A 21,472-nucleotide genomic window follows, 5' to 3' on the forward strand; every position below is an offset into this window, starting at 1 on the left:
CTGCTAAACTAAAACAGAGAAAACTGCAATGTGAAATTAATAAAATTGCAAGTCTCTCACTTTCTAAACATATTAGCTGTATAGGATTGTGCAAAACCTGTTTGGTCATGCCAGATTTACGAAGCAGATTCAGCAACTACACGTGTGTGTGGTTGAAGAAAATCCTGATTTTCTGCACACTCTTTCAATACATAGCTTACTGAGCAGTCCCTCTACTGCAGAAGTTTTAAGAGTAACATCATAGCAGTGAATTACAAGAAATTTGAGTCATACCAAATTCTCCTAACTCAACCACAGTTTTAATTTCTGTTTCAGAGTCAGGCACCGAAGGGAACCTATGTACTTCCATGCAAAGCATGGTGAGTGTCTTGTAAACCACAGTCTTTCGTAAGAAGTGTAGACTCCCTGGCTCTTGTCTTCTCATACACATTTTATAGTTTGCTGAAAAGTTGGCAATCCAAAGCCTCATGTCGCATAATTAAATGCCATTAGTCAGGAGAAAAGATCCCCATTTATAGGCTTGTTTTAATTATAAAGTTACAAAATAATTGAAGTAATTTACAAATAGGAAGTTCACTTTCTTTGGATAAAGGCTGCCTTCCATCAGCTCAAGACTAATTCAAACAAGGCATGGAAGTTTTTCCTTACTCTAAAGAGATACGAAAAGCATGTTATCCTCTAGGCAGATGTACTCTTAAGATAGATAGGCCAATATAAGAGTCAGAGATATTTATTTAGGACAAGAGAACTCAGCGTTGTTAGAGGAAGGCAAAACCTTGACCAGGGCTGGTTGGAGTGCAACAGGAGCAGTTGCTACTAAGTGTAAATGTCTTTACATTGTAAATCTTTATTTTTAAAAAATGAGGTGAAGGCAGTCAGCCTATTCTCTCCACCAGAAAGAGCATCTGCAACTAAACCATTTTTAACAAACATCCATCTTAAAAACCATTACATCCCATAACAATCTCATTTCCTTGAGCAATCTATTCATGCCCCTTCACTGGCACTATCATTAGTGCTCCCAATGTGCTACACAACTATCTCTTGCTCCATTGTAAGCACATTACTATGTCCTATCTCCAGCAGACAAAGAACAGTTTATCCTCTGCCTCGCAGCAACCTCTTACATAGAAGATGACTGATACCAGGTCTCTACTAGCTCCTCCCTTAAAAACTCTATTTTTTTTTCACCTTTTCCCAGTCTCAGTTTCTAGATTTTTGATCATTCCTGGAACAAATATTTCTCTGTGGACCAAATCTACTGTATCCTCAGCTTTGAAATATTTCTGCCCCCTGAGGCCTGAGCATTATCAAGCACAATGAAGGAACTTTTCTAAGGCAAACCTATGCGTAGTATGTGTTTACACAGCCCATGCCATATTTGCTTTTCTCTCAACATTCAGACCTTGTTGACTCAATTTCAGCGCGTGATCCAGCCCCGGATACTACTGTATAAAGCTGCCACGTAGCTGTTTATCTAGTACTTCAGAGTCCAATCTCATCCTCAAATGGACTGCAAACCTCTTGACTTAGCGTGAGTATATTTGCTCAGCAAATTCATCTTCAAGGCCTTGCCTGGAAAGGTCTTTCACTTTTGAAATTTTAAAATAAAGAAAAAGCCTCCCATAAACCTCTGCTAAGGAAAAACGTCATCTGTGTATCCAAAAAGTATTCACATGGAAATTCATGCCATACCAACAGCAGAGGCATGGCAGGCTTCAGTATATAATTGCCCATCTTTAAGAGAAGCTGCTACAACCAGGATTCCAGAGTAACTGTTGAAAGCTACAGGACATGGAGATGTCCTGACTTCTGCACAGGGCTTTATGTTGTACAGACAAACTGCCCCTTGTGCCTGTGGTCAGAAAGAAGTAATTTTAAATTGCTTTTTATGCAGATAAATTAACAAAGGAAAAATTAGATTCAGATTCTTAATCACTGAAGACAATGGATGGTGGCCCTTACTTAAAACAGCTCAATGTGAACTGTAGACTTTTAGATGACTTTTAAAGATGTTTTGATGCATGCAGTGAACCTACTGGCGATCAGATAGATAAGAGAGGAAAAGTACTCCAAGTCAATAGTGTGCATCTGGGAAAATATCTATGGACAGCTTTTCCTGAAAACCTCGTCAGCTGTAAAGATGCTGAAGGTTCTGTGACAAGATGAGAAACAAAGCAGCACCAGCTGTTTGACACTGACATGCTAAGACGTTACCAGCCTCTTTAGACTTAACCTCTCAAAGGGAAAAACAGAAGATAATTGGTGTCTCTCCTACTGTCTGTGTTTCATATTACTTATTTCTTGGCTTAACTAGTTTCATGTATCTTTTTTGAAGCATAGCTGACCAAATGCTCAATTCTCTTTAAAGGGAAAAAAAAAAAAAAAGTATTTTCTTAGTCAATTGCAACAGTTCAGTTCTCTAAGCATGTAAGTTCTCCAAAGCTGTGTTCTACTTTTGAGTTTTCTGGTCTCTGAATGTATTTCGTTGTCAAGTGCTTGGAAACCACTTTGAAAACAAACAAACAAAACCGATAAAAAAAATCAAAAATCTTTCTGGCCTGCTTTCTGCCTGCAGTCTGATCTGCCAGTCACAACCCTCCAGATTTGGTTTAAAAAATAAGTAAATCTATGAATTAAGGATCAGTGCCCAGACTTTTTACGGCTATTTTTGTGCTCCACAAGCAGATACCTAAAAAGACATGGTTTATACAGTTTATACAAAAGGTTTAGGGAAACTGTAGTGGAGAATACCAGATGAAACCATGAAACCAGCAAAAAGATTATGTTTAATGGGTTTAAACATAATAGAAGAAACCTGTTTCTCAATAAATTTTCTCAAGTTACAATTTGTTTGGTTTTTTCTCCACATTTAAAGGTATCATAATAATAATTTATCACCAAATGAAACACTAAAAGCTCTCAAGGAAAATTATTATATAGCACACCACCAAAAAATTGTACAGACTGACAGCAGGCTGCATTTTTGGCAATTCTGAACAGCCATCATCCGTAATACAGCCAGGCAGAAATGCAGGTGCTAAGTATGGACCTAGATCAACACCTTATTGCTAGAAGAAAAATTAGTCTGCTTAGCAGGTGGAGAACACTCATTTTACTTGTCTGTGCCCAAATACACTAATTTAACTTCCAAAGTGAAAGAAAACACGCCTATACCCAGATAAAAAAATGCATATATCAAATTACACATCCTACTATTGCCAACAGAAAGCTTCCAAAAAAATTCCCCTATCTGAAAGACCATGCCAGAAGTACACATTTCTGGGAAACCAAGCAAATTGCCAATACAGCTGACAGTAAAGACAATGAACACAGAAACAGAAGATGAACTGGCTTTCTTTAGAACAGCTTTACTGATCCCACAGCCTTCGGTCTTTGAATTTAAAGCTAGCTGAGTAATAAAAAAAATGCAAGTAGAATTAATAAGATTTATTTGAGGGGGTTTCACTGTTTTTCAATAGAGTACATTCTTCCACCTCCTTAAAAAAATTCCCAAAGTTGAGACAAAAATCTCTTTTTAGTAATCTAAATGCAGGCTTTCCCTCTCTGTTTTATAACATGGCAGCATTCCACGTTATAAAAGATTTGCAGGACATGAATCACTAAAGCTCGTTTATAAATGAAGGCTGAATCCCATTTGGGAATCTGGCTTTCCCCAGTTCTGAGGAATTAATTTAAGAATCTGCTATTTCTCTTTCTGAAAGCTGATAAAATAATTCAAATTGCCTATCTGCACCAAATGCACTCTCCTAATCTGCAGCAGCGGAAAAGGAAACAAAAGGCAGAGTGTTAAGATATTGTACAGTAAATGTGCAGGAGTGCACAAGGCCAAATTTTCAGTCCTTTGAGACAAACTTTGTTTTGTTGGGTTTTTTCCTGTCAAGCACGAGGAGAAAAATTCCCTCCCCACTGCTTCCTCTAGCTCCCAAGCAGCCACATCACTTCTGAGATGCTGGGACCACCACAGTTCCCTTGCAGCCACCCCAGGCCGCTTCTGCTCTGAAAGTTCGAGTGAGATGTCAGGACACAACACACAAGCTCAACACAAGGATCAACACTTTCACAAATTCATTCTCAAAGCTCCTGGTCATGAGCACCATCTACAAAGGCAAGCATTTTGGCAAGAAATGTTACCAACAAGAGTATAGGTGCACCCCAGCTGGAATAAATATCTCACCCGGCTCAGAGTCTAAGGCCAACGTGCAGCTGCACAGTATTTTCACTTCGTTCTTTCTTCCAATCCCAGGACTGTTAAACACTATGGAAATACAAATAATCAAGGTGCAGACTGGGAGAGCTGGTGGCTATTTCCAGGTAGCGATTAGCATGAGAAGCACCCTCACCTGACAAGGAGATGCGAGAAAACTCATGGGATTTCCTGACTTGGGGAGGGTGATGCATGAAGACTACATACAGGACGGGGCTAAGAAATGTTCGAAGTCATTTGCTTAAGAAATCCATATGCAAGCACCACAATTCAAGGGTGATTTTATGAAAGCATTTAGTACCTGTTGGACACCACAACACACATACACACACAGAAACTAAGACCCTTGGGACTTGCCTCTAGAAAGAGAGGTAAATATACAGAAGAAGCAGATGTCAAATAATTTAATCACAGCAATGGATACAATCTCGAAGATTTGGAAAGTACAATGGAAGACTACTTCAGGTTACTCATGTCAACCAAAAAAACCCACCAAACAAGAACAAGCCAGGTGGCTTACAGAGCGTATTGGGAAGAATATCCCTGCTGAGACAGCTGGGCTGGAGAGAAAAAAGCAGCGTAGTGATACTAAAGAGGCAGTGCAGTGGACTGAAAGGGCAGAACAACGCAAAGAGACACTGTAGGAATTGATGATCTATTTTTACCACAATCAAAACTTAACTTATCAGATAACATTTTTTGATTTTTCAAGCTAAATATACATTTTGCATGCTTTGCCTTTTGTTCTCACTGAATTATGCCTGTTTTCAATTAATCCATATGCTAATTTGGAAACTGTTAGTCCTACTGGAGTCATTTGCCACGCATTGTCCAGCATGCACCATGCAAGAGTGGTTCCCAAGCCAGATGTTGGATTTGATGTTCCTAGCGTGAGATTTTTAGAAGAACAAAGATACTTTCAAAAGAAAATTGGGTGTCTAACTCCTCAGTTTGGAAGTCCTTGCCCATATCAATCAGCCACCAAGCACGTGGTTAAATATAAGCACATCCATCACTACTAGGAACACAGCACTGCTCTCCAGATGGTAACAAGAGAAAACAAACTCTTCTGAGAAACACAGTGAATCCTAATACTACCAAAAATAGACTAAATATGTTTTGGGATATCTGGAAGCCTGTTCACAATTTATTGTTGTTACATATTAGGCAAATGTTATTATAGATTACACCCTAAGCCTTATTAGACATCAGAGAAGGCACGCTAGAGAGGCCTGGATTGCAGTCCAGTGAAGGTTGACTTCACTCTGCAGCTATTTCCTCAGTAGGGTCTCTCCATCCAGCTGCAGAATTTCATCAAGCTTGTAAGGACACAGCAGGCTGAGACCTCACCTCCTAGTTCTGAGTGAACTGAACCTGGGCAGCTTGTTCAAAGGTTATTGCAGGGCTAAGAGGACAGACAAAGCATTATCGGATAAGCCCGACTTCCTTAGGAAGTCAGCTCAAATTAACAAGCACAGCTTCTTCTCCCATAGAGGTGCAGATGGAAAACACCTAATCATCTGAACAAAGAACAAAGCAAAGGGGTGAAGGTTAAGGGACACTACTGGCCAAAAGAGAAATTTTGATCTTCTAGGCTATTGTGCTGCGCAGGAGAAGGAAACGCCTCCGAGTCACTTACACACTTGTATTTTAACCCATTCAAAAATTTTCTTGATACTCACTACAACTGGAAAATTAATACAGCAGTAAGGTAAAGGTCTCAACTTATGTATTTGCGTAAATCTGATACAGCTACACACGCTTCCTGATATGCTTGAATTTGATGACCTCATGGTCGACACACTTCCTTGAATTCTTGTGCTTCACAGTGCAGCATGGAACAAGTACACTGAGCAAAGGCACACAAGTCCAATTACTTTGCATATACAAGAACCACCTCTTACCATGAATGCTATAGCTACCCACTATGCCTTTTCAATACTTACCACAGGTGCAAACCATAGAAACGAATGTACCCACATTTTTTGCAGTGAGAGAGAGAAACTTTCTCACTTCTCCCATGCTTGCTGCATTTTGCTGATAAATAACTGAAATAAAACACAAACTAAATATTCCAAAGCACATTTCATTTTTGGGGGTACTGTCAGTGTCTGTGTAGTTCTCAAGACAAGCGTACCTTCAGAGGAAAACGTCATTTGCCCGTACTGTCAATTGTGCGTTACTCAATGTAAGGTTCGAGGGCCAAACCACCTCACTTAGACTTTACAAAGAGGGCTGCAGAAAAAAATTGTTGTGCCTCAGAAGAGTCATATTACCTACATAATTCTGTCCCTGCCAGTTCTCTTCAGCTCGTACGTCCTTATGAACTAATAAACATTAAAAAAGTTGACCTTATTAAAGAAAGAGTTTATTTTCCTTAATCTGGCAATGTCCAGAAACTTATTTTGAACTATATGACCTTTAATCTTCTTTCCATCACAGGAAAAGCTTATTTAGTTTTATAAGAGAACACTGATAAGTACTGAAGCAATTCCAAGTGTGGTTTTTTTTTAAACCAGCAATGACCTGAAGGTTGGAATCCTTCATTGTTTACAATGAAACCCGTGGTATTCGAATTATTTTTGAGGTACAATGAACTGAATCCAAAGAAAGACTTTCTTCATGTGTACAAACAGCATATAAATAGATCAAATGCTGAAATGCGGCTTTCACATTAAATAATATATTGAGAATAATGAGCAACAGTTATGCAATATCCTTTTAGAGTGAATGTAAGGAATGAGAGTCACTTACGAGAAATAAATTGATTTTTTAGCAATAGAGGGAATGGGCAATTCCTGAAAATATAGGTCTATATTTTCTGATAAATTCCCATTGTATTAATCTTTCTTGAGACTTTAAAAGCTCTCATGCACTGATGTGTTTCCACTCTTAGCAAGTACCAGACGTGTCACATGAAGATGTACTGCAGTGTGTTATCATGTGTTATCATGCTACGCTTCTACTGGGGTGAGCAAATGCTTTCCTCTCTGCCCCACTCCCAAGTGGGCACTCAAGCGCTGCCATTCCCCTTACAACCTCTCCAAAGAAGGAAGGTCTACAATATAGCAAGACATTATCGGAACAAGTCTGTCCATACGTAACTACATAGCAGTTGGCTTCTATTTCACATACTGTTTCAGTCGCGACTTATTCCCCTCCAGGTTTTCATTTATGCACATACATGCATATCCTCCTTTTAAGGCAGCAAAGTGTAGGAATTAATCTTAAGTACTCAGAAATACAAATATTGACTTCTACAGCTGATATGCATCAGAGCTGGTCTCTTTCCTAATTAACTTTCATAGACCCAAGAGAGAGCACCGCCAGGATATAAATATTAACTCTTGCACTTGAGCATGCATGTATATGGACTCAGCTACTGGAAACTGAGACTTACTCTCTCTCCCACATGCATGCCTGCTCATGGTACTAGTACCCTCTCATTCTCTTGCTGTTCACAGCCTTCATTGGAGCCATGGACCCAAAAGACACACAGGCGCACCTAATCCTGCTGTTTGCAGCTAATACGACTCCTGGTCCGCTCTGCTCCTCTCACAAAGGTCTCCAGGTCCCTTCAAGGGACTTGTAATTCACTAGTGGATCAGTTCTCATAGCAGCACAGCTAGCAAACCAACTCCTGAACATAAACGGATTCATTCACGTTATCCTTTCTGCCCCTCTAATAGACTTTGACACCTCCGAAATACAGACAGCCTCAGCTCACTTTTAGCGTACTCCTCCATGTTATCCCCAGCTCTACAGTATGCTGCACTTCCTTAACTGTATTGCCCTAACTGAAATACATCACTCACTGCAATGCTGAAGGCCCAAGATCTAGTTGTTTTACAGTTAAATTAACACCTCGTTTTCCATTTCAAATAATTTAGGCTAAATATTCAGTTTAGGCAGAACTTTGTTTTAAGACAAAACATGTAAAAAAGTTCAAAATTTGTTTTCAACTTCTGCTAAATGACTTCCAATTCAATTCAAACATAGACAGAGCCCTCTCAGTCCACAAGAGTGAAAAAGATGCTAAAAAATTCTGAAGTTTATTCAGAATACTCCAAATGAGAAGTTTACATCTTGTCTGTTGTTGGATTTATCTATCTTAGCAAGTTTCTTGATTTTGCTTGGTGTAAATAAACTCGCAGGTCTTTAGCTGTTTCATGGAGGGTCTCAGAATGGAAAATGCTACTATAAAGTACTTTGCAGGGGATAAAACACTTGAGCAAACTGCCACCATTAAAATAATGCTCAGCAAATGGAACAAAGCAATGAACAGCTGAACATTTTAAAATAATACGCGAGATGGCTAGCGTATTATGTATCATATGTATCATTTTTATTGCTGTAAAATAAAGCAATGCTTTTCTGTCATTCCTTTTAGAACTTAGCAAAAGCAGTGAATTGAGTTCTTGTACATGAGCCACCAGCGTGTGCTGAGACAGTAGTGTCTAAGGCTAATGTTGCCACACCTCATTTAAAACTGAAAGCAGCTCATAGAAAATTGAGACTGCTACTAATAGGACATAGACTGAGTCAGTTCCACAAGTCTCCTGAGCTGATTCACACTTAGAATAAGAATACAAAACAGAAATTTTCAAAGCCACAACTGCACTTCATCTCACATCTTCACATCATTTTCATGTGACCATCACTACATCATCTGTAACTTGCATCTGCCTCTCCTCCATCAATCCTCCCTTGAAAGCAAGATTCTTCTCCTGAAGATCTTTTTTTTTTTGTTTTCTCTTCTCAAGGGTGACTATAAAAAAAGGCTGTGAAGAGAGAAAAACAACCTTGGATTTTACATACGCAAGTCATTCCAACTTTGCTATCTCTGTTTAACAGGGTTCTTCCTTCCTGCTATTATTAGTAAATCTCACGGTTTACTTCTCTCAGTATTGAGCTGGCAGATGATGCACAAAAGAAGAAGGATTTCTTACTTATTAGCTTCTGTCACCAATAAATCCTGTATACCTACACACTGGCATGGAAAAATCTCTTCCTGTGGAAGGCTGTTCATCACATTTTTCATGCATTGTTGCTGATATGTTTAACTTTTTTGTTTCGCGACTCAGCAATAAAGCAGCTATTGTTTCCAAACTGCTGAGCCAGTCCGACTGTGGGAATGAGAGACGTGCGACAATTCTCAATGGTCTCTCTGGTGGTTGCAGACTGAGGTGCCCAGGCACGGGGGGAGAAGGCGGGGGAGAGGGGAAATCTAACTGCAGAGAAGAGAGAGTTAATTGGACAACTAACCTTTGGTGCAGTTATATGAATGACATGTTCTGCTTCAGTTTATTTGTAGTTTCTATTCCAGCATTTTATTCCTTAGAAAAATTTCTGCTCTTTATGCACCTAATAAGGTCCACCCAGAGATACAGCACGTGACTCACACGGCCAAGCATATTCTTATAAGCTTACCTGTCTAAATCCAGAGACTTCTAATGTAAATTTAATGGTACGAAACACCAAGGTTTCACTTTTTCTTCCTTTTGTGAAATCCTCTTCTACAAAAGCTTGTGCCAATCTCACCATGAAGCAAGTCATTAGAACCTACATAGCATTTAAAAATAGCACCATCTCAAACACCTTTGGAGAGTAATCTATTCTTCCCATTTCTGCAATTTTCCATAAAAAAGAGCTACACACTGGATCTGTACAAGGATCATATTTGCATAACATATTTAGATGACAATGCATGTGCCTCAGGGACATAAATATTTGACTTTGGAATAATATATACAGAAAGTCTTTGTGAGCTATGGTAGGAAAGATTAAAATGATGAGAGGTACATATGCATATTAGGAATGCAAGTGACAAGTATCTTTTTTCCAATACAAAAATTTAAAAAAACCCCAAACAATCAACTATTATTAAAGATGGTAAAAACTAATGCACACTACTTCAAAAGAAGAGATCTACTGGAGACAATTATTGCCAATACTTGTTAAATTCTTGTTAAAGTGATCCATTCATCAAATATCTGGGTTTAGACTTGCAGCACATTATTCATCTTAATTCTCAAGTCCTGTGAAACAAGCAGCTAAATACTATCAGAGATCACCTGTGCCCTCTGACTAGAAAGTATTTCAAAGCGCTGCTCGTGACTAACTGCTGATTATGCAAGATAATGCAAGCCTCAGTAACCACATATATACACATATTGCTCCTGAATTTGCAAACACGTAAGTGTATGACTAACTCTATCTTATGAATAAAGGTATGCATAAACTTACATGTGCACTGTAGGCAGGAGCCCAGCTGCAGGAGCCTGTGACAGGCTCGGTCCTTAGTCTTCAGTGTGGGAAAGCCAAATACTGAGGTGGGCAGTCACATTAGGTACCTGAAGTTAAAAGATTCATATATAATCCATTGGGAAGAATGCTACACTAGAGGATCACTCAGAAAAGGTGTGGAATTATAAGTATACCTTCAGTGTTTAAGTGTGTAGCGAGGAAAATTAACACTATTTTGCTGAAAGCCTGTTAGTGACCTAATTCTAATGGGCATCTATTGTAACGCGGAGTGTTTGCTCCCATTTCTGTCTGCAGTAATGACCACCCAAACTTCAACTCAGAGTTACCTACTGATGAGCAAGCATGCATACGGCAGGGCAAAAGGATAACAGACAAGAATCTAATGTTTTCAATGATACATTCTTTGCATATTAACACCAGCTGCACCACTCATTAGTTGAATATCGGGAAGAAACTGGAAAACATTAAATTTTCAAAGTATCAGTTACTACAGCTCAAGCAAATAAATACATAAAAGTCGCTGAAAATAAAAGTCCTCACACCTTATTCTTGTATGGATGAGGCTACCTTACAAAAGCACTCAGTCCAACAGCACAAGAGAAAAACTAGCCATTCATTAGCAGTGGAAACAGTTTAATCCTGTACAAAGTTGATTTATACACAAGATCAAATGATTACTAGAGCAGTTCAGGTCTGACAGATTGTCTGTTGTTGCAAAGCTTAAAACAATGCAACTATTTAGTTCAACGATGTTACTTGATCAGTTTTCAATTACCTACGCAGAGAAAGGATTTAAACATAGCCCACAGTATGAGATACGAGAGCCAATGCCATGTAGTAGACCTCCACTGAAAAGTGCACATTGTGAAAAGTAAAGGTAATTAAGTATTTGCAAAGCTCTTCTAGGATGGGGTGAACTGACTGAAATAAAAAATAAGATTGGATGCATTCCTAAAAAAAAATTCTAAATATGGGCTCAATACAAGTCTTCCCAGAGTAAATCTTCGGTTCGCAGTACACCGTTGTCAGACTAGATTAGCATAAATCTTGCGCAGATCTTGCACTAATAAGTGTTTTAATGGTGGAGGAAGACAATACATAGGGCGCAAACTACAGATTTTGAGGAAAGATTTAAAATAAGGGTCACGTGACAGGTTGCTGGATTTACATCCAGACTGATCCTGTAATTTGAAAGAAGGCAACATTTGGTAAAAAATATCTTCTTTCAAAAATTCCCTAGCATTTTGAAAAAGAAACAGACAAATCACATTTGATTTGGAGGAGAAGGCTGTTCTATATTGGGAACCGTGACGATGCTGTTCTAGCAGATGAATTATGAGTTACGTGCCTGGAGACCTGTACACTAAAGACTTCTCATAGCCATGACCTTTGGAAGAGTATGGAGCAGCGGGAAGGAGGGGAAAAGGAAGAGGAACAGGTAGACTCTAGGGAACAGATATTATTATCCTCAGAATCAGCAGAAACCCTAGCAGAAGTAAGAGAGTTTGATGCTTATGACCACCTCACACACAGTACTTCAGTGCTTGTTGCACATAACTCAAGACAACACTGAAGTCTACAATATAAATAAATCACATTTTTGTTTTGCTTTTTCTCCCTCTCCTCCTCTCTCTTTGCCTAGTATTAAACATTAAAAGCTTATCTCCTTGGTTTTAGCTCCAGAGTAGCTGTAAAACCTCAGAGGTCAAACATCTCTTTTGCCGCTTTTAGCTCCACAGTAGCTGTAAAAGCTCAGAGGTCAAACATCTCTTTTGCTGCAAGTGCAGAACTTGATCCAAAACATGACATATTGTGAAAATGAGTTGGAGTTGGAATACTTATAACTTACATTCACCTCTGGGCTTCAGAGTCTGCAGAAGCCCCACCTATAATACTGACCACCATAATTTTCTTTTGAAGTTCATTTGATTTAAGCAGCATTTATGCCCTGCAGTAATATTAAGACCAATTATTTGAGAAAGATATTCTGAAGCTCTGTCCTCACTGATTTTATAGTGAAGAAAGGCCATTAGATCACCCAGTTCAAGAAGGGCAAATCCGTGGTCAGCCATACAAACAGGGTTACATCACATGATGAGCAGCATCGCTGTCTTGGCACAAGAGCTTCTGGGTGACCACGTAAAGTCCTGTTTGGAAGGGAGAACGGCTGCCAGCCTAAGGCAGATACCACCAGACAGTCCCAAAAGGCAGCTGCCTGCCCAGGCCAGCTCTGCGCTGAGCAGAGCCATGCCTCGTCTCCCACTTGTCCAAATCTCCCTCTCCTCTGGGCTCTCCAAGGTATCTGGGATGTGCTGTGCAACTCTTAAACATTCGAGTAATTTGAAATTCAGCTTGTAAAGTTACAGAAAGCATGAATATCAGAGATGCTTAAACCACCCTGGTGGACTGCAACTTGGAGGTATCTTCACCCTCAGCCTAAATGCTGCAGATGGGCTCGCTGTTGCACTGTCTGGGACCAGTGTGTCCAAGTCTGGACTAGACCACTTTATGGCAAGTGCTCCAAACCAGCTGGTTCTGTGCTTCCATGTTCAAAGTGCTTGAAATGAAGATAAAGTAGTTTTTAAAGCTTTAGGCTGAAATGTGTGGCATGACCAAGGGCACAACGTGGGGGGCATTCAAGGGCCAGCTGGGATAGAGCTGGCTTGCTCTGCTCACCATGCTGCCCAAGCTTGCCATAGTCCATATCCACACCATCCAGAATAAATGTTTAACCATGCTATCTAGTCAGCTGAGCTTGCGTTTCCTCTTGGAGGGAAGTAATTTATTTATTCAGGGAGAAAAAGCAGTTTAGATGGATGGCTGAGGCCCAGAAGTATAACACGGACCATTTCTGAGCCAAACTGACAGTGTAAACCACCTTCAGCCACCCCTGTTACTTGTACTTTTATTATACCTTTAAGCAACTTGTGCAATAATGACAAAATTATGCAAGCATAGGAAGCATTCCAGCATACTTTTTATTGTTTATCACCTTAAGAAATCACACAAATACATTGCTTTATTTAAATTTCATGATTATGCACTACAAACTACCTGACATGAAGCTATCCAGTTTCAGTAAATACTACAATGCTATTACCAGTGCAGCTATAGCTACACAGCAAGCACAAATATATACCTCTATGTTAAGAATATATGTATATTCCAAAAGAAAGAGCGAGCTTTTGACTGATGATCAAGATGCAGTAAGCTATACAGGCAGAGAGCACTGGTATAATGTTGCTCATCAATATAGAAGCATGCAAAAAAAAAAACTTAACCCCCCCCCAGTAATCCTCTAACCAGTGCTACTGTATCAGCGAAACTATTTGGCTGGTGGGGAAAAAGCTGCAGCATAAAAGCAACCCAGGGAAAGCGCTACTTTATCTACTTAAGGAAATTTCAGGAGGCTAAGGCTGGCTGAAAGGCTGCACTCCGGTTTTGCGGGAAGCTGCCCCTACATTGCGGGGTTTATAGGCAGGAGGGGGGACTCTGCCCCCTGACAAGGCACGGCCCGAGAGAGGGGGCAGCTGTCCTGCTCCCAGGCGCCCCCCCTAACACCAAGCTGGCAGCACAGGCTGCCCATGCGCTGCTGTGGAGCCTGCTGTGGGCCTGATTTTTGGCAGGGTAGGAAGTGAGGCAGAAGGAGCAGGGAATTGATACAGTGCTGTCCTTGTTTCCATGACACGTGCTTTTATAACTTGTGCTCCCTGAGGTAAAAGGCATAATTTGGACTCAACAGCTGACAACTCAGCAGTTCTCTGCCTGTGGGATAAGGGAAAGCTGCTTCTGTTGTAGCAACAGTCTTTGACCTCACTCCAATGCCAGCTCCAGACACTGCATGGAAAGGAGGGGAGACATGCCCTTCAAAACCTTACACACTGACCAACATTCATACCGATGGGTTAAGAGTTATTTTTAGTTTAAGCGCTTTCTGCTTGCAGTGAAACCTGCTACTAGGAGTGATTCCAAGAGACGGCAGCAGGGAAAGGCAGACGGCAGCAAAGTGGCAAAAGCCCCTGCTGAGGGTTTCTAGTGCTTGCAGGAATTGCAAGGACCTCACGGACACAAAGCAGGAGGGCTCCTGCAGTCTGCAAAGTCAGGGATTATAAATTTTCCAGGGGAGGGAGTACAGCAATGATCAGCAAAAATCTGATGGCACATATGAAAATCAGTCCCTGGGTATTCTTCTCAGGGTCAGATCAGAACCAGCAGATGATCATTCATTCTAATTACCACCTGCTAGTTTATAAGTCAGTAAGGCAGAGAACCTCTGTGTTAGCTGGTGATCGGGATCCTAGCTGCCCCTCCAACCCCCCAAAGGCAGGTAAGCAAACAGCTCTGGCCATCTAGGAATTTATATGGCTCCCATCATTGCCATGCTAATGACTCTGGAACAGATCCACAAGATTCAGAAAGATGATCCCTGGAGACATTTAAGCACCTACAAAACCCGGACTTTTGATGCTTAAACCTAAATGAAGCATGTTCCAAAATCCCATTTAGCTGCAGCTAAGGAGGAGAGGAGAGGAGAGGAGAGGAGAGGAGAGGAGAGGAGAGGAGAGGAGAGGAGAGGAGAGGAGAGGAGAGGAGAGGAGAGGAGAGGAGAGGAGAGGAGAGGAGAGGAGAGGAGAGGAGAGGAGAGGAGAGGAGAGGAGAGGAGAGGAGAGGAGAAAAAAAGTAAGGGAGGTGATTATAAATTTTGTAGGCATTAGCATGCACAGGTGCACAGTCTCATCTTTGACAGGGCCACAACACTTGCCTGATGCTCAGACACTCAAGATTCACAAAGCAATTATTCCCTGCCTGTGTTTGCTGATAAAATGTGTGCAGAACCACAGAATCAGGCTCCCCAGAAAAAGCAGAAGCCATTGCTTTTGTTTAAAGACGTAGAAAAACAGAGCAGCAGTGGTGCTCCCTTTTCTAAGGCAGACACACTCACTGCGGTGTGGGAAACACCTCAGACCACCCCAGAGACTACTTGAAGCAACAGGCTAGTCAGGATGGAGACTTCTCCAGCCTTTCTGTAGATAGCATTTCTCTCCACAACTAAAGTAACCACTGACTCGGAGCAGGACTCTGTGTCCTTGTGAGAGGGTACTCACTGGAAGCAAGGGACCACAAGCTCCAGGTCCTGCTCCCAGGGATTATTTATAACTTTTATATTAAACTGTTTATGGAATAAAATACATAAACCAGCTTTGGGGCATAGAGCACAATCACCTCTCAAGCCTTAGCTAGAAGTACTTTCTTTTTCTTAGTTTTAGACACGAAATTCAATGCCTAACAGTCATAGGAGTCATAACTAAATCTCAGGGGAAACGATGCACCAAAACGTGAAACATTACAACTAATTCTAGCTAGTTATGGTAACAGGAGTAAAATTGACTTTCATACCTGCTGTCAGTGTCTCCCTGCATGAGAATCAATGTCTAACTCAGAGCAGATGTCCCCCCTCACCAGTATCTCGTTTGAGTTCTCAGTCCTTCCACCTATCTTCAGACCTCCCTCGTCATATCTTTTCTTCTACTGTGAATTAACATCCCTTCACTTGAATCATCTCCGTATTTCAACATCAGTCTGAATCTAAGATCGCAGTGTGTCTATTATAACTGTGTCCTAGGTAAATATGTATTATTGAAAACGAAACAAAGCTAACTCCAAGAAGTTTCCTGATTTCTTTTTTGTTTTCCCTTCCATTATCCAAAAGCCACCTTGCAACAGCTTAAATAAGATCATTACAAGATAATACAAATTATCATTTAAAACTGTATCAGATCATTTTTGCGTTCATCCAACAAGTGTACCAACACAATAGGAACTGCTGAATTTAGCATCCTCTGCATTTCTCTGAGCACTAGCACACACCCTAAGTGGAAAAGAACCTCATTTACCTCGTCACATCATCTCTTGGGTCATTTGCAGTAAAACATAATCTATCTGCCTCAGCCTTGTGATGCACTGCACTCTGCAACATAGAGTCAGTATTTATAAACAAGATAAGACTGTTTAAGACTGCCAGACGCTTTCCTCTTGAGGTACCATTTCATCTTTCAGGTGGAATTCTTACTAACATGCTGAGTTTAAACACATCTTCTCACAAGGCACAAAACTTGCCGTCAGTCACCCACTGGAATAAATGATATAAATTCTCCAAGAGAGCTGCTCCTAATAGATTTACAGACTCTGTTCAGCATTACCTGTGGATATTAATAAATTCAGACATTTTTCTGAACGTTTACTAAAGCCATGAGCTGCACAATGTTGAAACAGATGTGACCTTATAGCCATACCCATAACTGATAAAGCACCTGAAAATTAAAGCCCCATGGATTCCCGCTAAAGTAGCAGCAGCAGCTTTGCCACCTGTGAAAATAAGTTTCTCTCTTTCTTGGAGAATATCTGTAGCCATATGGCTGCTCCCACGTATTCCTGACCTGCCTTCGGCAAGTCTGCAAGCATGCCCTCACCTAAAGGTTAAGTCTCTCCCTTTCCTCAGCTCACCTGTAAAGGGGTTTTGCACAATCTAACTCATAGATAGTACTTGCCACTGGTTCCTCTAAGTGACTAAAGTGATATGTTTGGAGAGTGCACAATGGAAACTGTTATCACTTAATAGCACTGATAAAAGTTTGAATAGGTGAGACAGTGATAAGATGAAAGGATGAGAATACTAAGTAAACAGAAAGCAAAATCAAACAATCAGGTGACCTACTGACTGCCTAAAAGCTATACTCCAAACCAGCTCCAAGTTAGCGATTTTTAAGCTTTCCATTTGTGGACTTCTGCAACATTTTCCAGTTTAGATACATAGCCCTGCAGCCTACTGACACTAGACTGTCTTTTCTTAGTAGCCTCAGCAAGCCCCTCAGAAGTAACCTGCAGACTCCTATCCAACTAATGACAGGCAACTCATGCCGAGCAATACCAACCAACTGCAGATATGGCACTACTCGTCCTGTGGATTCACTCCCTGCATTTGGTTCTGTCTCTTCCACATCCTAATCCTTCCCCTCATCAAACATAATTTTTGTTTTGATCTTGATTCATACCGGGGCCAAATCCATGAGACTTCTATGCGCATGCTTAACTTTATCAACAAAAATGTACAGAAATCAAAGCTTATCTTTATCACCAAAACCATACAGCATACAATGGTTGAGAAGTCAAGGACAAGCACAGACTTTTCACAGATCAAGTTATTCATGCATTCTTTCCTACAGGATGTGCAAATCTTTTTATATAAAGCACGTGTGCACTGATGGATTTACATTAAACAACATACTGTTTCAGCTGGCATTGCCACATGCTGATTTGAGAGGGAACGTGGCATGACATGGACTTCAATCTTCCCCACAGCTACTAAACCTGCTAAATCTGATTAACAGTCTGGATTCATGCTGTGGAGTTGAACTAAGGGTTTAAGAAGAATTTAAAGAATTCTTTTACAGTACGGAAAAAAGGCAGAATGGACTTCCAGGTGAGATGTCAAGGGCAAGTCACATTTCCTTACTTAGGTAAGGAGCTGGTTTTCAAATACAGCCAAAAGCTACCTAATGCCCATGCTTCCCTGAAGGGAATTTGACAGGACATGGCCAGCTTCATTACGGAATATGAATATGTGACTATTTTTGCAATGGAGATTTTAAGTGTGAAAGTCTGTGCAAAGGAATCACAGTGACAATTCCTACACAACAGCTCAGAGTCTGAGCCCCCTCGGCACTAGGTGATTATAGTATCTGTCCCATTCGCTTAACTCCCATTTATAGCAAAGTTCCCAGGCATGCACCACCGACTAAAATTAAAAAACAAACAAACCACATATATCACCAATTCCTACTGAATCAACACACAGCATGCCAGCACAATATGCCCGGTTCAAATTTACTTACACACATTGAATTTTAACAAGGGAATGATGTTCTTTCCAGAACTACCCCAGAGGCTTAGAGAGATCTTTTTTAAACACAATCTCTAAACACATTAGAAATTCAATCACTCAAAATAGACACAGCAAGCTGCCACTGCGCCCGTGTCCCTATACAGCCAGTGTGCGGCGAGGCGCGCAGCATGGCTGGATGCTCCCCAACCGCAGAACAGGCTCTGGATTCCCCTCCCAAGCTCCTTTTTTTTTTTTTTTTTTTTGAATGGTGCTACTTATTTAAAAATAAATAAATAAATAAAATTAAAGCGCAAAAAGAGACATAAATACTATTTACCCGCCGCTCGGTCCTTGAACCAACCAACCTGCCGGCCAGCAGAATGAGCTGTTGACAAAACACAGCCTCTATTTAAGCCGCAGGCTCCGGGCAGCGGCAGAGAGGAGCCGCCGGTCTCTCCCCCGTACCCCCGGGGGAGGCTGCCGCCCCCGCCGCGCCCCGCCGCCGCCGCCACCTGTCCCGCACCCCCGGCCGAGCCCCAAGCCGCAGCGCCCGCAGCAAGCAGGGAGGCAGGCGGGGGGCTTGGGAACCCCCCACCCCTTGGCCCCGCCGGCTCCTGGCCGGGCTGTCAACCGCCCCCCGCCCTTTCGCCCCTCCTCGCCGGCACCTCCCCGGGGCGGAGGGAAGGACGGACGGATGGATGGATGGATGGATGGAGGGGGGCATCTATCATCGCGCCCCTCGGGCCGCCCCCTCCCAAGTGCGAGCGGAGCCCCGCGGCGGGGCCGCCGCCGGGAGAAGGCGCCCGGGGCCCGGCACTCACCCGCCGCCGCCTGGCCGTGCCCTGCGGCTGCCTCATGCCGCGGGAGGGGGGCGCGGTGCGCGGGGCTGCCCGCGGCGCGGTCCCGGTCGGCCCAGCTCCGGCGGGCAGCAGTGCGCAGCGCCGACAGGAAGGAGGGATGGAGCCGGGGCGGGAGGGAGGGAAAGAGGGAGGGAGGGAGGGAGGGAGGGAGGGATGGAGGAGAGGGGCTGGCGGGCTGCCTGCGGGAGGAGCCTCCGCCGCGCACCGCCCGGCGCCGCCGCCACCCCCGGCCCTGCCCCCGGGGCACCGCCGCCGCCGCCGCCCGGCACGGCACAGCCCGCCCCGGCACCGCCGCTCGGGCCGCCGCGCTCGGTCGGAGACGCGCCGCCGGTAGACCTGGTTATACCGGGCCGGGGCTATCGAGGATTTCAGGCTGACATCCGCCTTTGGTTGTGCGGCAGGGGAATAGTCGGGACGAAGCTGTTACGGATACTTCCGTGGCCGGTGGTGTCGTTGGGTCCCCCGTGGGCTGTTACGAGTGTGCCGCGGGGGTGGGTGAAGTCGCGGATCCGATATGATCATTTCAGGTTGTCCCCGTGACGCGGTCAAATATCCTTCCTACAAAAGTATCTCGAATCTCTCCAATGCTGCCAGCCTGCCAGGGTTTGAAGTGGTGGCCCTGGCCCTCCAAGCCCAGGAGATTCTTGATTCACTTTGTCTTTGTATTTGCCTCTAGTTTTTGAGGTCTGGGACTTGACCTCCAACATTTCTTTGAAGCCACAACAGCTACATGCCAGCATCTCTTTTAAATTAAACTCGAAATCCTCACAATCCCACAGTCTCAAGAGTCAGGCAATTAAAAAAATATATACCACGAGGCCCATAAAATCAGAAGAATTGGCAAGCCTGTGGCTCCTCTCTTGTTCCCCAGTAAACCACAGTAGAACAGGGAGAAAAAGTAACTGCTTGGTTTTCCTTGCATTTGTCTGCCTACATTTTTCTACAGAGGTTTTCCAAGTTGCTGTAGATTGTTTTTCTCAGAACCTAGATGATAAAGAACTGCAAATACTTGTATGGAGTTCCTGGGCAAGGCTTGTGTCCCATCTTGGCTAAGTAGATGATTTCAGGTCCCCAAAGCCAGAGTCTCCTGCCATTCTGCACATTCCCTGCTTAGGCTAAGGGAATGCAGGCTGGTTTGTAGAGAAGAAATCTCCAGGGTTTTCGCTTGTGCAAAGAGCATTGAAGCTTCAGTAGGCCAGCAAGAGATGCATGAACCTTGCGGTTAGGTCATATGAACATGTGTTCAGATCTCTTCTGGCTCAAGAGCACTCTTTACTTCAGGCCTTGTATCCTGAGACAGTTGTCTATCCGTTGACCTGTGTCACCTTCTCAAGCAGAAGGATTGAGTCTCCTTATACACATACCATTCTTGGGAAAGATGGGGATTTTTTTGACTAGCATTTGGAGAGAAGCCCTGGGCTGTGAATCCCATGTAGAAGATGGTGTTTTCTCCTGATGCACATTGAAACATTCATAACTCCAAGGACAGACAGACTTTAGGAGCATTCTCTTAGAGGTCTTCTATTTAGTAAGTTTAAGCAGTTACCTTTCCAGCACATCAATCAGCTCTTCACAGTCCCAAATCTCTCCCCAGTGGGAAGGTCTGCTAGATGGCTAATTCTGTCACTCCAGGCACCAAGAATTTTGGTATGTCAGCTGCCTAAGACCATCTTTCCATTTAGTTCCCCATTCCCATTCTAGCCCAGAAGCCTTCCTGCCCTCTTTCCATGCAACAGCAGCCAAAGCACAATGAAACTGGGAATATCCATAGCACCAGAAGGCTTGGGCCATTTCACTGTACTTGATCCATCCAAGGGAGGACTGCCTCTGCCTTTCTCTGTTTCCAGACCGCATTAATTGGAGCCTGGTGCCCTGCCTGGAGTCTGCATCCAAGGCTCAGAAGGATGCAGCTTGCCCCTTTTGACATGGATGACAGACCTGCAAATGCAGGTTTCCATCCACAAAAGTGACACAAGAACTTTCTTTCAAAGGCATTGAAAACATTAAATAAAATTGTACCACCTTTCTTTTCTGCAGCTCATGTTATTTCACCTTTCGTAAAGGCTCACAGGCATCTCACTTGTCAGGAAGCCCTGTACCGTGTACATGGTACCATGTGTACCATGAATAATTGCCGAAGATTTGGCTTATTTGCTGTATGGTGAAATCAAGCAATAGTAATTTTTACTATTTTCTCTTTTCAATGTGCAAGGCAGCTTCCCTGTAATTCACAGA

The sequence above is a fragment of the Vanellus vanellus genome (genome assembly GCF_965231255.1).
Source record: "Vanellus vanellus genome assembly, chromosome: Z".
Taxonomy (NCBI): domain Eukaryota; kingdom Metazoa; phylum Chordata; class Aves; order Charadriiformes; family Charadriidae; genus Vanellus; species Vanellus vanellus.